Here is a 19723-nt window from a genome sequence, read left to right as displayed (position 1 = left end):
TCCTTGCTTTGGTTCTGCTTAAATGTGTGGCTTTGGGCACGTGGTTTACTCTCTCATGGTCTTAGTTATCTTATCTGTGTAGTGAAGACTTTGAGTTGCTGTGTTTTCATAAGTTCAAGAGCTCTACTTAGCTGCTGATTAATTTTGTCACTTTAGTAAATAGGAGTAAGAATATCTAACAATATTAATAAAGGTTTCTGAGGTTGACAACCAGCTGATACTTAAATTTCCCCTCAACTTGTTTTAAAGTAGAAATATTAGAGGAAAGGATTGGGGATGGATTTAATAAGATTTGGAGCTGGAATGTTTAGAGATCTTTTAGCCTAACTCATTTATCTTACAGATGAAGAAAATCTCCAAACTTAGATTCAGTTCAGTGGAAAGAACATTGAATCTAGCAGAGGACCTGGGTTCATGTCCCAACTTTGTTGACAATTACTACATGTGTTACTTTGGGCAAGTCAGCCTCACAGGGCCTTAGTTTTCTCATCTGTTAAAATACTGAGTTTGGACCAGATGGTCTTAGATGGTCTAGATGTGCCTTCTAGCTCCAGACTTAGGATGCTAGGTAGTAGTTTGAGCCCAAATCTGACCCAGTTTGGTGCTCCTACATCACCATACTGGCCTTTTAATTGTGCAAATTCAGGCAGCTCCCAGTTTACAAATGTATTACTGTGTATCCATGTGTAAGCCAATTTGGATCATTGAATAAAAAAGTTTCCATTGAAATGGTTAGTGCACAAAAGTAATTCATAATCTAGCTAATTCAGTATTAAGAATGATGATCCATAACCCAAGTTATGGATCCTAGAAGTAAGGAGCAACTCAATTAACAAAATTTTAATGTTGAAAAAATTTGTCCAGGGCATCCTTACCTTATGACATTCCTATGCTCTTGTTAATCTCATGCTACCCTAAACTTTGAACTGTAGTGCCATATTCTACCTTGTCCTGTTTTTCCAAATGCTCTGTGGTATAATTTTTTTTATTAAATTTTTGTTCTAACACTTTAAATTCCAAACTGTCTCCCTCCATCCTTCCCCACCCCACATGAGAGAAAGCCACCATTTGATGCAGATATACAAATAGATGTAAAACCATACTATGCATACTTCTATTTATCAATTCTTTCTCTGGAGGTGGATAGTATCATCCTTCAGTATGTCCATTGTAGTTGACTTGAATATTTCTAGTACACCCAGTTAATTACTCTTTGAATAATATTGCTGTTACTATATACAATGCTTTCTTGGTTCTACTCACTTCACTTTTCATTATTTCTTGCACGTCTTTCCATGTTTTTCTAAAACCAACCAGCTCATCATTTCTTACAGCCCAGTAGTATTGTGTCACAATCATATACCACGTGTTTAGCCAATTCCCCAATTGATGGGCATCCCCTCAATTTTCAGTTCTTCACCACCACTCTGTGGTATAAAATTACTTGCTCTTTTCTGAAACAATTCCCATTAGTTCATTGGAGCTAATCTCAGTGAAGTATTAGGAGGAAAGCAGTCTAATATGATTAGACCAATTAACACCAATGTGTGAATGGCTGGTAACTCCTTCACCTTCCCAAAGGTGTGTGTGTGTATATATTAAAATGAGATTCATATGACTCTTATCTATGGAATTTTCAGACAGTGAGAGGAAATTAAATGTATCAGACTGTGATTAGGGTAAAGTATCTGGGTGGTTATAGTGTAGTTCTTTCTAAAAGTCTGCCCTTGAGATTAGGTGCCTCTAAATTCCTGTTTTTTATAGCATTCTCTGGTTATGAGCCCATTAAAAATTATTCACCATTCATAAAGTGCTTTCTAGATATCTTGTTTGATTCTCTCAGTAACCCTATGAGGTAAATACAAAAGCTAAAATAATTATCCCTACTTCATGGGTGAGGAAACAGATTTTAGAAAGGATGTCACGACTAGTGACAAAAATTTTTCTGAATTCCAGTCCAACACTCCCTCCTGCACGATGCAGCCTGCAGTGATAGTTTGTGTAGCATAAAGGAAACTTGTTTGTATGTATAGATTGTTCATGAGTCCAATGTTGGTCAGAATAATAATGTCCAATATTACTTTTGTCCTTGGGATATGAATAACTTCTAAAAAATATTTGGTATGAAATGGCCCTATCAGATTATATTCGAACACTTCACTATTAATTTTTTTTGATTAGTGTGAATTTTTTTCTTTAGATTTTTAAAAGTAATTCCCCGTTTGATTGATCTTTAATCAAGAACTTCAGATAAAAAAAATCCAGGTGGAAGTATTGATATTTTCCTGAGATGAATTTGTATTCTGCACTGTACTGAATTAAAGAATTTTAGATCCTTTCCTCCGTAATAGCTTATCATTGGCAGCAATAAATGGCATTGTTTTGAATTCTTGATCTTAATTTGAAAAAAAAAAATCTGGTGCTATAAATAAATACAACTTCTCTGTGTTAGTGATTTTATTTGGTGAATATTTGACTTGTAAATAAGAACAGTCTTAGGGCCATAGGATTATTGATATAGAGCCAGAAGCATCTTTAGAGGTTTAATACTGAACCATTTTAAATAATTCATAATAAACAGAAATACGCCACAAGGCAAAAGCAAGTTGCTCCCTTTCTGAACATTCTCTTAAAGTAAATGAAATACTATCATTCAGTTTTAGTGGCTAAGCTCTTAATATAAAATAATGAAACCTTCATTAATTAAAATGTGTGAAAATAATGAAACCTTCATTAATTAAAATGTGTGAGGGACTATCTGATGTTGGCAGCTACCAGGTTGGGCGCTGTGGCAAGGGTAGGGTAAGATCTGGGTATTTTGGAAGTTGAGGCAGGGGCTGTGGTAGGCAGAGTCGTGGTGAACTGGGATGGGCTGGATACGGAGAAGCCCTGAGGCACTGGGCAGTGCTTGTGAGATAAGCTGGGTGCAAGGAAGTAGCCGGAGCTTGAGCTCCTGAGGCAAGGGGCGGCGCCACATGGGAGTGGGATGGCGGAGGACTGAGTTCCCTTTGCTTAGTCCCCTCCCTATATGCAACGTCATCCCCAGACGCCTCTTGTGACCTTCCTAACTTCCTGGGTCCCTTTGTGCAGCACTGACCCCAGACCCCTCCTGAGTCTGACTTCCTAGGTCACGTACTCTTGTCTATGCGCCATTCCCAGATGCCTCCTCCCTGTATCCGGTCCTAGCCTCCTACGTCACTCCCTCCCCCTTGGTGTGCTAAACTCAGCCCCTTCTGGTATCTGACCCTACAATCATTGGCTAGTAAGCGGGCTGGGGAGGAGGGGCTAGGTAGGTTTTTAGGAACAAGCATGGTCAGATCACGCACGCTCTCTCTCCTGGCTCCTGCCCTATTGCTCTGGCCTTGCTGCTTGGGCTTGCTATGATGGCTTGCTGTGTTGGCCTCTGAATAAAGCTCTGGTGTTGGCACCTCCCGATGGCTCGTCTCTGTGTGGTTATCTGGCAGAGGACCAAAGACTCGAGTGTGAGTATGACTCTGGTAGTGTGCTCCTTATAGGAGGAGCGGGTACCGGCGTACGGCCGGCAGAAGGTCGGCGTGCGGCCAGTATAAAATGTTTCAGGAAAAGAGGGTTAGGTCTATTGGTTAGTTTAATTTTCTGGTTAACTGAAGGTTGAGAAAATCCTTTTTCTTGTTTTTGAAATTCTGAAATGTCCGTACCCTTTCCTGTTTGGTTAATACATCCTAATTAGCAAGTTTTTTTTTCATGATTGAGGAATTTGTAGTGCCGCTGGTAATTCTGAAAATCAGTTATGATTGTATCATATAGAAAATATAAGAAATTGGGCTGGATAAGTATTAGCCTCGGGAGAGATCATGGAAATCATTTTTTTAAATACATCTTTTGATTCAGCTTGATCAAGAATCATTTTCCTCTTAGTGATGTCAAGAGCAAAAGGGAAAAAAAAATCATTTGCTTTTGTTCCTATTAAATTTTGAAGCCTTTAATACAGTGGTAGATCTCAATAAAATATATTGTCTAGCAATTTTAGATTTCTTCTAATATCTAATCTGACTCTGAATTTATTAATGCAAGACAACCATCCAGTTTTGTTTTGTAAGAACTCCAGAGATTTAGACTACCTCCTTTGTTTTGCGGATGTCAGTCAATAAATAGTAAGTGCCTACTCTGCCAGGGAAACTACCAATTAATTACTTATCCAAGGTAACACAAATGGGGGAAAAAAAAACAACACAACTTTTTTAGTTCAACTGGGAATATTAAGAAATAATATTTCTCTGGTGTAAAAGCCCTTTCCAGACTTCCTTGTTTGATTATGTGTAAAAGGGAGAACAAAGGCTAAAGTCCCAGGAAATTGATCAAAGATGATCAAACTGAACCCATGTCTAGACAAGATAAGATCATTGCCTCTCCATAATTGCTACCATGAATGGGCTGAGGGCATAGTCCTCTTTATCATTCAAGGATTAAGATAGTGATTTTAGGAAAGGAATCCTTTTTGTCCTTGAGGGGAGTGGTCAAAGAAGGAATTGAATAATGACAACTGTATTTTTACCATCTTTTTCTTGTTCAAGGGTGCTATAAATGGTACTGCAAATCATCTTGGGGCAGAGGGCATGAAGAGCCTATGCCAGTATGCCCATCTCTCTCTAAACTAGAAATGAATATAGAATAATTTTTTTAAAAAAATGGATTCTGGCAGACTTGTGCCTAAATTGCAGAGTTCAGTATTCTTATTTTTTCTTTGATAGGGGTAAAATAGCCTAATTAATTAATTAATTGACTCACTGGAACATTGGCCTAAATATGTCTCCAAATTAAGGTGTGAAATTACTTTAAAATATTCCCTCCTCTTGCTAATGACATTCAAATACATGAATGTCAGAGGGTTAATTGAATGGAATCTTTACTTCCATTTCTTGCTTGACAATGCAGATAAGTGGTTGGTCTTGTAGGTACTTGGGTTTAATGATTTAGGAAGAGTTTTAAAAAATGAAACCAACCCAATGAATGTCTCTCTTTATGCACATAACCTCATCTTTTCTTCCCTTTCAACTATTCTTTTGGGTTTTTCTTTTCTCATGTTACTCCTTAGATGTTTTGTTGCAAAGACCTTCTCATGCATCCATTCTGAGTCTCTCCAGTTGTGTTCTCTTTTGATCAAGCCATATTCTATGCATCCTCAGTTGTCTTCTCTTTGCCTTTGAGTTCATGTTAAAACTCTCTTTTAAATAAATAGAAATCTCCATCTTCCCCAATCCCTCCACCTCCACAGGCCATCCTCGCCTACCATTAATGTAGGGAGTACACTAACATTTAGCTCTTGAAATGGTGTTAAAGATCATAGTGGCCCAGAGATGGGGTGATTCCTGGAGTGATGATCATGGTAGGATGAAGTCAGGCAAGCACAACTGCTGTTGAAGAAGCAAAACGTATACAAGGGTGGATTTAGGAGCAAAAGAAATGAACCTAGACTGACTCATTTGTTGGGCAGGAAAAAGTCTGGTAGTGGTAACTCATTTCCTAATTTTCACTGAGCAACACTGCTGAATTTATCAGTAGTTTTGATCTTATGAAGTATGACTCAGGGCGTGGAGGAAAGATCACAGGATGAGCATTGGTTTACTCTCCAACACCATGGAGAAAACAGGGAGACACCTCTACTATTCACACTTGAAGGACCCTCTGTCCCTTCAGATTCTCCCTCTGATTGGCTGGTTCCTCCCAGACCCTCCATTTTAAGGAGAAAGCCCAGGACAGCCAAGTCTATGCCACTCCAGGCTTCACTCCTGACTCACTGGACTTTCTCTACCATGCCCCAGCCAAGTACCTTCATCACCACTCCCTCCCAGCTTCTTTTTATATATTGCTTTCCTCTATCAGAATGTAAACTCCTTGAAGTTGGGAACTATCTTTTCTGCTTGTAGTTGAAGTCCCTAACCCTAAATTTGTTTTTAACCCTAACCCTGTCCTGTGTGTCTAGCACTATGCTTCTTGACTTGACATTAGCTATGCACAGATTATATAGTCATTTGTGTAGTTGCTTTAGTTTGCTGAGTATAAGCCTTGCTGCCTTTGAGAAATAATCCATAAGGTTATTTTGATAGGTCCTATATTGTGAGTATAGAAGATCCTCAAGCCCATTATGACAATGGGTGGGGCTCACATTAATTTAAATCTAAAAATGTAATCATCAAATATGTGGGAATTACTGTTGTTCAGTGATTTCTGACTTTTTTTTTTTTAACTTTTAGGCAGTTGGGGTTAAGTGACTTGCCTAGGGTCACACAGCTAGTAAGTGTCAAGTGTTTGGTCTGACGCCAGATTTGAATTCAGGTCATCCTGACTTCAGGGCCGGTGCTCTATTCACTGCGCCACCTAGCTGCCCCGATTTCTGACTCTTGATGACCTATTATCTTTTCCAGCTCATTTTAAAGACAAGGAACTGAGACAAACAAGGTTCAGTGACTTGCCAAAGGTCACACAGCTAGTCTGTCTGAGGCCAGATTTGAATGTATGAAGATGAGTCTTCCTGACTCCAGGCCCAACATTCTTTCCATTATGCCACCTAGCTTCTCCAAAAAATTAACGGATAGCAAAAAAGTCTGGGAGTTGAGCAAGTTGCTTAACTAGGTTTCTGTCTATGTCTGCACAATGGGGGTACTAGAAGGTCTCTAAAGTTTCTTCCAGCTCTAAAACACTTTCATTAAGTTAAGACACTAGGAGATATATGAAGAAGTACAAGATGTAGTTTTTGCCTTTTAAGATCGCAGGATCTATTTGGGTAGATAAGACATTAACATGCAGAGTTAAGAATAGAACATGGCAACAGAATATAGAATTCATGGTCAAATGAACTGTACAAATAATCAAATCAATGGATGGAGAGAACATTTTGTATAGCAGGGGAATGATTTAGTAGGAGTTATAAGATTTGAATTGGAGTTAGATAAATGGATAAGATTTAGACAGATGGGGCAGGGATGCCAGGATTCAGGTACAGCATCAGCCAAGTATGAGTCTTGGAGATCATGTGATAGCAAAAACCTTGTTGGCTAGACTGATTAGTCCATTTAGTTAAAGTTTTACAGGAAAAATAGTCCCGCGGCATTCAGTGAAAAGTAACTGCTGCCAAATAACTATCATAGTGCACAGATTCCAAGTTAAAACCTAGGTTTTATTATGTTAAATTATAGGTTCAGGGCTCTGAACCCTGATTCAAGATTAGGATTCTAGTGAAACTTTTACAGAGTAAAATTATGCCAGAGAAACAGAATAATTTTTGACGTACAACTATCTCAGAATCCTCTTAGGAAACAGACCTAGCCAAACAGTCTCAGTTATATATTAAAAGCTAAGTTAAGATTCAAATTTATAATGGGTTAATTGAACAGGGGAGATTTACATGTCTCAAAGGTAACAACAGGGTCAGAACTAGGGGGATCCTACCACAAATAAAGCTATTTAAATTACTTAGGGAAGTCTTAAGTCCCCCTTGGCTTCTTATTTCAGGAATGTAATAGGTTTCAGCCAGACAACCTCCTAGCAAGGAGAAATGGCCCTGAACCCCAAATAATAAAGATTAATAAAAAGGAAATAAATAATTCTCATGACAAAAGCAAGGAGTTTGTGTGGTTGGAGATATAGGGCATAAAGCTGAAGAAGTAGGTTAGGGCCTGATTGCCCTGAACACTAGCATAAGAAATTTTAACTTTATTCTATCAGCAGTGGAAAACCATTAATTGTTTTTTAGTAGCAGAGACCAAACCCCTAGTGATGTTGATAAACCATCTAAATTCATTCATCAATGATTAACAAAGTCCCACCCTATCTAAATCTTCCCATCCCAGTGTTTCTGAACCTCCAGCTTTCATTCATCAAACCCTATTTTCCAATCCCCCATCCTTATTTTTATCCCGTCAACCTAATACTCAATGGTCAGTGTTCAACTCTGAAAGTATCCACTGTGCTCTCCAGAATGGCATGCTTTACAAGTAACAAACTTGCTTTCATCATAAGTCTTTTCTTTTTCCACTCCTTTCATCTTCTGGCTCTCATTGACACTTGACTCTGATGACACAGCTTCCCTGGCCACCCTTTCCAGGATTGGTTGCACTTTCAATCATTCTCTTCCTCCCCATCCATTGCCACCACCTTGTTAAGGTGGGTTCAGTTAGTCAGTCAACTAAGGGTATACTATGTGCCAAACACTTTTCTAAGCTTTGGGGAAACAAAGGGAAAAAAAGAGTCCCTATTCTCAAGAGCTCACAGTCCAATGAGGGGGAACTCACAAACAACTGTATGAACATGATATATACAGGATTATATACAAACAGGGTGAATACAAATTGGTGGGGGTAGTTTCATGGGGAAGGAGGACTCAGAAAGACTTCTTTAAAAAGGTGGGACTTCAGCTGTGTCTTGAAGGAAGCCAGGGGAGCCAGGAGGCAGAGATAGGGAAAAGCATTCCAGACTAGAAAAATAGAAAGGAAGGTGCCAGGTTACAAGGGGCTTTAAAAGTCCTACCTTTCCACCCCTTCCCCAAATTACCACTTCCAAGATCATCCTCTACCAGTCTACCACCATCACTCAATAACTTCTCCTTTGAGATTCATTCAATCTATATCTACCATCCATTCAAAATTCTGTTGTTCAGTCATGTCCAACTCTTGGTGAGTCAATTTGGGGTTTTCTTGGCAAAGATCCTGGAGTGGTTTGTTATTTCCTTCTCCAGTTCATTTTACAGATGAGGAAACTGAGGCACTTAACCTTATTAGGTTAAGTGACTTGCCCAATGTCACAATCTAGTAAGTGTCTGAGGCCGTTTTGAACTCAGGAAGATGAGTCTTCCTGGCTCCAGGCCTGGTGCTTTATCCACTGTGCCACCTAGCTGCCCATAGATTTTCATAGCTGTTGTCTCTCCTGACCTCCAGGATATCCCCCTTCTTTCCACAATGAGTTCAGTACGTGGTTCAGAATCTTTTGGGCTTCCCTGCTCTTGCTCTCGTACTTGGAAACTTCAACATACATATAAAGGCTTCCTCAAATACCCTCCATCCTTCCAGTTCTTCAACTTACTCATGCCCCATGACCCACTCCTTCATCCCACCTCTGCCACACACAGTCATAGCTTTGATTTTGTCATCACCCCGGCAAATGCTCTACTTCCATGTTCACAAACTGAAAGTCTATCCCAAGCTATCACCCCTGCACTGGTTTAAATCTTCTCCCTTTCCACTCATTACCTCTTGGTAAACCAGTTATTCTCCTCTGTCCTCTTCTCTCAAGTCCTTGCCTCCTTATCCTCCTTATACTCTGCTAAGCCTAAGCTAAGAGTGGATCACTCACACTATTTGCTGCCTCCTTTACTTTACATATACTGCTGAATAGAACTAGAGAAAAATTACAAAGCTGTGATAACTACACATCTGTTACATAATCTCAATTGGGCTGTCATTATGGCAAGGTAATCCTTTTACATTTCCCAAATTAATTCACTCTTCTACTCACCAAAGTGGCTGTTCTAAGTCTTTTCATTCTTTCTCAAGCCTACCATTCTCCCCCTCTTCTCCCTTTTGTAGCTAAATGCCTTGAGGAGACTGTCTACAATAGATGTCTCCCCTTCTGCACCTCTCACTCACTTAACTCCCTTCAATCTGACTCCAAACCTCATCCTTCAACTGAAACTACTTTCTCTAAAGTTACTGATATCTTAACTCCTGAATCTAATGGCTTTTGCTCAATCCTCATCTTTCTTGACCTTTCTGTAGCCTTCAACACTGTTGATCACTCTCCTTGATACTCTTCCTCTCTAGGTTTTTGTGACTCTGCTCTCTTCTGGTTCTACTCCTACCTATTTGACTGCTCCTTCTCAGGCTCCTTTGCTGGATGTTCATTGAGGTTTCACCTGCTAACTGTGAGGTCTCTTCCAGGTATCTGTCCTCTATATTCTTTCACTTGGTGATTTCATCAGCTCCCATGGATTCTCTGTGTAGATGATTTTCAAATCTACATATCTAGCCCTTACCTCTCTTCAGACCTCCAGTCTTGCATCTTCAGTTGCCTATTGCACATCTTGCAGTATATGTTGCATAGACATTTTAAGCTCAACATGTCCCTAAGACTGAATTTGTTATCTCTCCCCCAATTCTACTCATTTCCTAACTTTCTTTTTTTTAAAATTTTAATTAATTTATTTTGAATTATCAACAATAACTTCCATAAGCTTTTGAGTTTTATATTTTTCTCCCCCTCCTTCCACCCCTCCCTTCCCAAGACAGTGCACAATCTGATATAGGCTGTACATATACATTGCTATTAAACATATTTTCACATTAGTGATGTTGTAGGTAGGAATTAGAACTAATAGGAGGAACCACCAGAAAGTGGAAACAAAACCCAACTGGAGAAAAAAAAATAGCAAATAGTATGCTTTGATCTACATTCAAACTCCGTAGTTCTTTTTGTAGATGTGGATAGCATTTTCCACCATGAGGCCTTTGGAGATGTCTTAGATCCTTGTATTGCTGAGAAGGGTTAAGTCTATCATTATTAGTCATCGCACAATGTGGCTGTTACTGTATACAATGTTCTCCTGGTTCTGCTCATTTCACTCAGCATCAGACCATACAAGTCTTTCCAGGTTTTTCTGAAGTCAGCCTGTTCATCATTTCTTATAGCACAATAGTGTTCCATTACTTTCATATACCACAACTTGTTCAGCCATTCCCCAATTGATGGGCATCCTCTCAATTTCCAATTCTTTGCCAACACAGAAAGAGCTGCTATAAATATTTTTGTACATGTGGGTCCTTTTCCCATTTGTATGATCTCTTTGGGATATAGCCCTAAAAGTGCTATTGCTGGGTCAAAGGATATGCATATTTTTATAGCCCTTTGGGCATAGTTCCAAATTGCTCTCCAAAATGATTGGATAATTTTGCAACTCCACCAATAATGCATTAGTGTTCCAATTTTCCTACATCTTCTCCAACATTTATCATCTTCCTGTTTTGTCATGTTGGCCAATCTGATAGGTGCCTAACTTTCCTGTTACTGTTAAAGGTATCAACATCTTCTCTATCACCCAGCCTAGCAACCTAGGTGTCATCCTCGACTCCTCACTTTCTTTCTCTCCTTATATCCAAACTGTTGCCAAGTACTGTTAATTTTATCTTTATAACATCTCTCATATTCACCACCTTCTCTCCTTTGACACTGCCACCAGCCTGGTTGAGGCCCTCAAACCTGACACCATTGTCTCCCCACTCAGTTGTCATGTCACTCTCTATGTAATAAATTCCTGTGAATTCTTATCTCCTTCAGGATAAGTCAGTCAGTCAGTCAATAAGTATTTATTATACACCTGCTATGTGCCTGGCACTGTGTTAAGTGATGGAAATACAAAGAAATATAAATGCTTTCAAGGAGCACAGTGTAATGAGAGAGATATGTAAACATCTATGTACAAACAAGCTATGTACTGGATAAATTGAAAATAATCTACATAGAGAAGGCACTAGAATTAAGAGGGATTGGGAAAGACTTCATCTAGAAGTTAGGATTTTAGATGAATTTTAGATGAAACAAGGGAAGCCAGGAGGCTGAGATGAGGCTGAGATGACATTCCAGGCATAGGTGACAGCCAGTAAAAATTCCTGGAGTTCAGAGATAGATTGTCTTGTGTTTGACATTTAAAGGCCTTCATAAGTTCCTTCACCATTCCAGTCTTACACCTCACACCCACATTCTTTGAAATCTAGTGATACTGGCTTTCTTGCTGATCTTTGTACAAGAAATCCCATTCTGGACATTTTTACTGGCTCTCTTCCCATGCCTGGAATCCTCTCCTTCCTCATCTCTGCTTCTTGGCTTCCCTGACTTCCTTCAAATCCCAGATCAGTTCCACCTTCTACATGAAACCTTTCCTGATCCTCCTTAATTCTAGTACCTTTCTTTTGTTAACTATTTCCAATTTATCCTGCATATAGCTTGTTTGTACATAATTGTATGTTGTTTCCCCTACTAGACTGTGAGCTCCTTGAGAGCAAGGGCAGTCTTGGTGTCATTCTTTGTGTCCTCAGCTCTTAGCACAGTGCCTGGCACATACTAGGTGCTTGAATGGCATGATCAAAGTGCTGTATTAAAAAGAATAGTTGAGTGATAGGATGTAGAATACACTGTAAGAAAGAGATACTGGAGTTAACAGGGAAAAGTTATTTGGTTATCTTATTAATAATGACTTGAGCAAGGGTGGTGGCAGTGGGACTTGAATGGCATAACTGGATGTGAGGGATATTACAAAGGAATAGATCACAGGACTTGGTGACTGGAAGGCAAGAGAGAGTGAGGAATTAAATGTGACTCAAGTTTCAAAGATTGAAAGTTGGTTTGGAAGAGGGAGAGAAGCTTGAGTGGTTCATTTTTAGACATAGATGGAGGTAATTTTGAAAGATCTAAGTGGTTGAAAATATAGGATGAATATGTACCTAATGGTATAGCATCTAAATTTTAAAAGGATCAGTTAAATAAGTTACAGGAAGAAATAGACAGTAAAACTATACTAGTGGGGGACCTCAACTTTCTCCCCTCAGAATTAGATAAATCTAATAAAAAATAAACAAGAAAGAAGTTAAGGAGGTGAATAAAATTTTATAAAAGTTAGATATAATAGACATCTGAAGAAAATTGAATGGGAATAGAAAGCAATATGAAACTGAATATGTATTAAGACATAAAAAAACCTTACAACCAAATGCAGAAAAGCAGAAATGTTGCATCTTTTCCAGATCATAATGCAATAAAAATTACACTAAATAAAGGGCAATGGAAAAATACATGAAAAATTAATTGGAAACTAAATAATCTAATACTAAATATGTCAGTTAATGAACAAATCATAAAAACAATAATTTCATTAAATAGAATTACAACAATGAGACAGCATACTTAGATTTATGGGATGCAACCAAAGCAATACTTAGGGGAAAATCACCCTAAGAAAAAATCCCCAGGGTTACATAAATTCACAAAAAAATTCTACCAAACATTTAAAGCACAATTAATCCCAATACCTTATAAACTATTTGGAAAAACAAGCAAAAAAGGAATCCTACCAAATTCCTTTTGTGACACAAATATGGTGCTGATACCTAAACCAGGAAGAGCTAAAACAGAAAAAAAAAACTGTGGACCAATTTCCCTAATGAATATTGATGCAAAAGTTTTAAATAAAATACTAGCAAGGAGATTACAGCAATATATAACAATGATCATACATCAGGTGAGATTTATACCAGGAATGCAGGGATGGTTCAATATTGGGAACACTATTAGCATACTTGACCATACCAATAACAAAACCAAGAGAAATCATATGATTATCTCAATACATGCAGGAAAAGCTTTTGACAAAATACGACACCAATTCATGTTAAAAATACTTGAGAGCATAGGAATGAATGGAGATTTCCTTAAAATGATAAGTATTATCTATCCAAAACTGTCAGCAAACATCATCTGTGATGGGAATAAGCTAGAAGCCTTCCCAGTAACATCAGGAATGAAGCAAGGATGTTCATTACTACCGCTATTGTTCAGCATTGTACTAGAAATGCTAGCTATAGCAATAAGACAAGAAAAATAAATGAAAAGACTTAGAATAAGCAATGACGAAACAAAATTTTCACTCTTTGCAGATGCTATGATGGTATACTTTTAGAATCAACTAAAAACTATTTGAAATAATTAATAACTTTAGCAAAGTTGCAGGATATAAAATAAAGCTATATAAATGATCAGCATTTCTATATGTTGCCAACAAAGTCCATAGCAAGAGATAGAGAAATTCCACTTAAAATAGCTGTACACAATATAAAATACTTGGGAGTCTACCTGCCAAGACAAACCCAGGATCTATATGAATACAATCACATAACACTTTTCACACAAATAAAGTTAGATCTAAACAATTAGAAAAATATTAATAGGTTGAGCCAATATAATAAAAATGACAATTCTACCTAAATTATTCTACTTATTCATGCCATACCAATCAAATTACCAAAAATTATTTTATAGAGCTAGAAAAATAACAAAATTCATGTGGAATAGCAAAAGGTCGAGATAGAAAGAGTAATTCCATTTAAAATAAATGTAGACCATATAAAATACTTGGGAATCTACCTGCCAAGACAGTGCCAGAATGTATATGAACACAATTACAAAACACCTTTCACACAAATAAAGTCAGATCTAAACAATTAGAAAAATATTAATTGCTCATGAGTAGACTGAGCCAATAAAATAAAAATGACAATTCTATCCAAATTAATTTAATTATTCAGTGTCATTCCAAACAAACCACCAAAAATTATTTCATAGAACCAGAAAAAAATAACAACAAAAGTAATCTTGAAGCACATGTCAGGATATCAAGGGAATTCATGGAAAACAAAATGTAAAGGAAGATGGCCTAGCTGTACCAGATCTCAAACTATATTATAAAGTGGTAATCATCAAAACAGTCTGGTACTGTTTAAGAAATAGAATGGTGGATCAGTAGAATAGATTAGACACACAATACATTGTAGTAAATCATCATAATAATTTAGTGTTTGATAAACTCAAAGATGCAAGCTTTTGAAACAAAAACTCACTATTTGACAAAAATTTCTGGGAAAATTGGAAAATAGCATGGAAGAAACTAGGTATAGACCAACATCTCACACCAAATACCAAGATAAAATTAAAATGAGCATTTGATTTAGACATAAAGGGTGATACCATAAGAAAATTAGGAGAGCATGGAATAGTTTACTTGTCAGTTCTATGGATAAAAGAAGAATTTAGACCAAAAAATAGATAAGAGAGCATTATAAAATATAAAATTGATAATTTTTATTATATTAAATTAAAAAGGTTTTGCACAAACAAAACCAATGCAACCAAAAATTATAAGGAAAGCAGAAAACTGGGGGAAAATTTTTAAATAATAAATGAAAAAGGGCTCATTTCTCAAACACATAAAGATCAGATTCAAATTTATAAGAATACAAGTCATATTCCCCAGTTGATAAATGGTCAAAGGACATGAACAGGCAATTTTCAGACAAAAATCAAAGCTATCTATAGTCATATGGTGTTAAGTGCTCTAAATCATTATTGATTGGGGAAATGCAAATTAAAACAATACTGAGGTACTACCTCACACCTCTCAGATTGGCTAAATGTGACAGAAAAGGAAAATGATAAATATTGGAGGGGATGTGGGAAAACTGGGACACTAATGTGGTATTGGTGGAATTGTAAACTGATCTAACCATTCTGAAGAGCAATTGGAACTATGCCCAAAGGGCTATAAAACTGTACATACCCTTTAATCCAGGAATACCACTACTAGTTCTGTATCCCAAAGAGATTTAAAGGGGGAGGGGGAAGGGGGAAAGCACCTATTTGTACAAAAATATGTATAGCAACTCTTTTTGTGGTGGCTAAGATTTGAAAATTGAGGGAATGCACATTAACTGTGGAACAGCTGAACAATTTGTATATATGATTGTAATGAAATGTATAAGAATATGTAATAATAATAATGATAATATGTATAAGAATATATAAGTTCTATAAGAAATAACAAGCAGGATGATTTCAGAAACACCTGGAAAGATTTATATGAACTGATGTAGAGTGAAGTGAGTAGAAGTAGAATATTGTACACAGTAACAGCAATATTGCATGATGAACTGTGAATGACTTATCAGCAGTACAGTGATCCAAGATAATTCCAAAGAAGTCATGAAGAAAAATGCTATCTGCCTCCAGAGAAAGAATTGGTGGTGCCTTAATACAGACCAAAGAATACTATTTTTCACTTTTTTTCTTTCTTCCTTCCTCCCTCCCTCTCTTCCTTCCCTCCTTCATTCCTCCCTCCCTTCCTTTCTTTCCTCCTTCGTTTCTTCTCTCTTTCCTTTCTTCCCTCCCTCCTTCCCTCCCTCCTTTCCTTCCTTCCTTTCTTTCTTCCTTTCTTTTCCTTTATTTCTTCCACAAAATGATTAATGTGGAAATTTGTTGACATGATTGCACATGAATAATTTATATCAGATTGCTTACAATATCAGAGTGAAGGGAGAGGAGGGGGGGATAGAATTTGGAACTCAAAACAAAAATAAGTGAATGTTAAAATGGTTTTTACATGTAAATGGGGAAAATAATTTTTTTTAAAGAGGGAGGATGGGAGGATAACATGAGAGAGGGAATAGTCACAGGCAAAAAAAAAATTCTAGATCATGAAGGAAGAAATTAAATGAGAAAAAAAGAAAAGAACTAGAATCTAAGGAGGACATCCATCAACTGGGGAATGGTTGGAAAAAAAAAACTGCGACAGATGACTATAATGGAATATTATTGCACCATAAGAAATCACGAAAGAGATGATTTTGTAGAATCTTGAGTAGGATTAAATACTGTAGAGTGAAATGAGGAGAAACAAGAGGACAATTTATGTAAAGAAAACAACAGTATAAGGAAAAACAACTTTGAAAGATAGAACATTGATCAATGCAATGACCAATCATATCTCTAAAAGAAATACGAAGAAGTCTTTTTACCTATCTCCTGATAGAGCAGCAAAGCATTCAAAATACAGAGATATACATTTTTGAAAATGGTCATTTTGCTGAACTAAGTTTATTTGAGGAAGGCTGGGGTGGATTGAGTAAATAAAATGTCACTTGAGTGACATTTAAGACCTAAGACTTTAGTGAGGTGAAAACAAGTTTCAATCAAAGACTTTAATTTCAATCCATTAATTATAGGCTTAAGAGCAAGTCTTTATAACTGGAGTGATAGTACATTGGAAAAATGCTCAAATTGTCTGAGAAAAGTTGTTCTCCCTAGGTGTCTTTTATAAAATACCATATTAGTTAAGAACCAGAGTTAGCCCATTGATTAGATCTAGTACATTGTTCCAGTAAAACACCTGAAGGTTTTTACTTTTGGCAATATGGGATGTCTGCTTAGGGATTCTTCATGCCCCACACATAATTTTGGCTAGCGGAAGATCTAGTGAACTTCAAAGGGTCAGGAGGATTTTGGGCTTCTCATCTCCATATTGATATCCTAGTAGTGATTCTGGATCAGCTAACAGCTGTGTCAGCCTTGAGAGCCAGGTATAGAATAGGTACCCTGCTCATCATTAGGAATGGGAACCTCAGATCATATGTTATATTTGTTACAAAGGCATTTATCTTTTTCTTTTAAAATTAGAATTGGGAAGATATGGGGGTAGCAATAGTAATGCCCCCCAAAAAGAGGACAACTGAATTTTTTTTAAAAAAGGGCAGAAAGAAGTCCAGAAGGAAATAGAGACAAGAAAGGCAATGTTTGAAGTAATATGTTCAATTATTTTATACTTAAAAAGAAAGCAGTATGAAATGGAGATTCATAGTTTCATATATAATCCTCTTTTAGTGGTGTGCTATGCATATGGAACTATACATTTTTGGCATTTAAGTTCAAAATAAAAAATAAACTAATGTAAACTAATCTAATATATAATTCTTATCTATAGGAAAGTAATAGTGACCTTTTTCTTGATAATATGCATGTAAGCCCAGGTTCAATAGCCCTTTACACAGAGATTACAAATACTATTACTGTATCTTTAAGAAGGAACAGAATCTTGGGAAAAGCGGCTTTTTATCTGTAACCTGGATATTATTGCCTTTCATAACTAGAGAGATATTGTGTGCGACACAGAGATAATGGAATAAGGGAATGTCTCCTGAGAAGACGGAGTTAGTAACGATCTTTGAGGAAGACTGAAAAGTCATTTTATGAGGAAGCTAAGTTTAATGAGATTGTATCCTATAGAAAGAGTTCTTGAGACATTGTTGTCTTGAGAGAGCTGAATAGTGGGGTTATGTTTGCAGAGTTGAGCAGAACTCAGAAGTTACAGGTGGTAGTGACTTTCTTCATAAAGATACACTGTTGAAATAGTTATATATTTTAAAATTGTTTTTATACTGCTAATACATTGTATAGCCCATAATTTTATTGATGTTTATTGAAGCTTATGAGACTGGGGGAGGGGAAAGAGAGATATAGAAGAGAGAAAGTTTATGGGAAATGTTTTTTCTGGTTTATTTTATAAACTAGCATGATATCTCACTGCTAATTGATTAAGATATTGTGCCTATATATAAATGTATAAAGAAATATTTGTAACAGATACCTTGGATCCTTTAGAACCTGGGATGAGAGTTAATAAGTTAATGAGACAACAAATGTGGGCTACATCTCTAAACCAACCACATACAGTATACAGCTTTTTTCATGGGTTATCAGAGTCAAATAATTCATCATCAAGTGAACAAGTGATCATTTTGTTGGTGATGAGCCTCTCTATACTTGACTAGGCTGGTCTTCAGAAAGTTAATTGTCTCTGGGCAGAACCATACATGAAGCCCTTCCTACATGGTAAGCTCTGCAGAACTTGTGCTCCAGAGGCAGAGCCTTTGAGAATCCAACATCACCTCCATGCTATGATGATGCATCAGAGTAGGACTTCATGGAAAATCATCTTAAAAGACAAGGGAGAGGTACGTAGAGGTCATGAGCAGGCTCCCTTACATTACAAACAGGCAATTATGCAGGAGAATCAGTGTCAAGGATGTCATCAGAGAAATGTATGATGGCAAGAAAAAAAAAGATCAGTCATGTGATAAGAATAAGTGATTAACTGCAAGATAGCTGCACTGGTATCCACACAATGTCAACAACATGAAAGGTAATCCCTCAGCTCATTAGATGGACTTCCTTTGGAGGATTTGTAGGTGGACGAGGACAAAAATCTCAGAGAATGAGAAGCTGCGGTTAGATTGTAATTTGTATCATTGCAGTAAATATCCACACTGTGGAGATGAGTGAGCTTTTCAAGTTATAGAGTATGTAAAATTCATTCTATTGTTGAGACTTCCTGTAGAATAAATGTGTACAATATATTTATGGCAATTTTTACAGGACTCAGATCTTAACTACTATTACAAATTATTATAGTGCATTAGTCAGTCAGTCAACAAACATTTATTAAGCACCTACTATGTGTCAGATATAGTGCTAAGCCCTGGAGATTCAAAGAAAGGTAAAAGACAGTCCTTGCCCTTGAGCTTCTCAACATTTTAATAAATTGCATTATAATTTTATCTTTGTAAACTTCTTGAGGGAAGGGCCTGTTTTATTATTGTCTTTATGTCCTTAGCACCTAGCAGAGTTCTTAGCACAATAAATGTTGATTGATTATTGACTGATGACATATTACTGACTAAATATATTATTTTTTTTGGCATGCTAAGTCCTTAATAAGAAATTTATCCCCAACTATACCATTGTGACTGTGGGGAATTATGATCTGCTTTATAATGGACACTTCTATGATCCCCACCTTCAGGAAGGCATTGTGGTAAACAATGACCAAGAAGTCAGTCAGCCAGTCAATGAGCATTCAGTGCCTCCTACGTGCCAGACTCTGTGCTAAGTGCTGGGATAGAAGAAGAATAACTGATATTTATACAGTGTTTTAAAGTTTACCAACTGATTTTATGAATCTTATCTCCCTTGAGCCTTGCAGCAACCTTGCAAAGCAGGTAAAAGGTACTATTCATTACTCCCATTTTATAGATAAACTAAGACTTAAAAGATTTCAAAAGATTCTAAGGAAAGTCTTTCTGATTCCAAGTTAATTCTA

Source organism: Vombatus ursinus, unplaced genomic scaffold (assembly GCF_900497805.2).
Source record: "Vombatus ursinus unplaced genomic scaffold, bare-nosed wombat genome assembly UNPS02015255.1, whole genome shotgun sequence".
In the NCBI taxonomy this organism is placed as follows: Eukaryota; Metazoa; Chordata; class Mammalia; order Diprotodontia; family Vombatidae; genus Vombatus; species Vombatus ursinus.
This window is presented reverse-complemented; position numbering follows the sequence as displayed.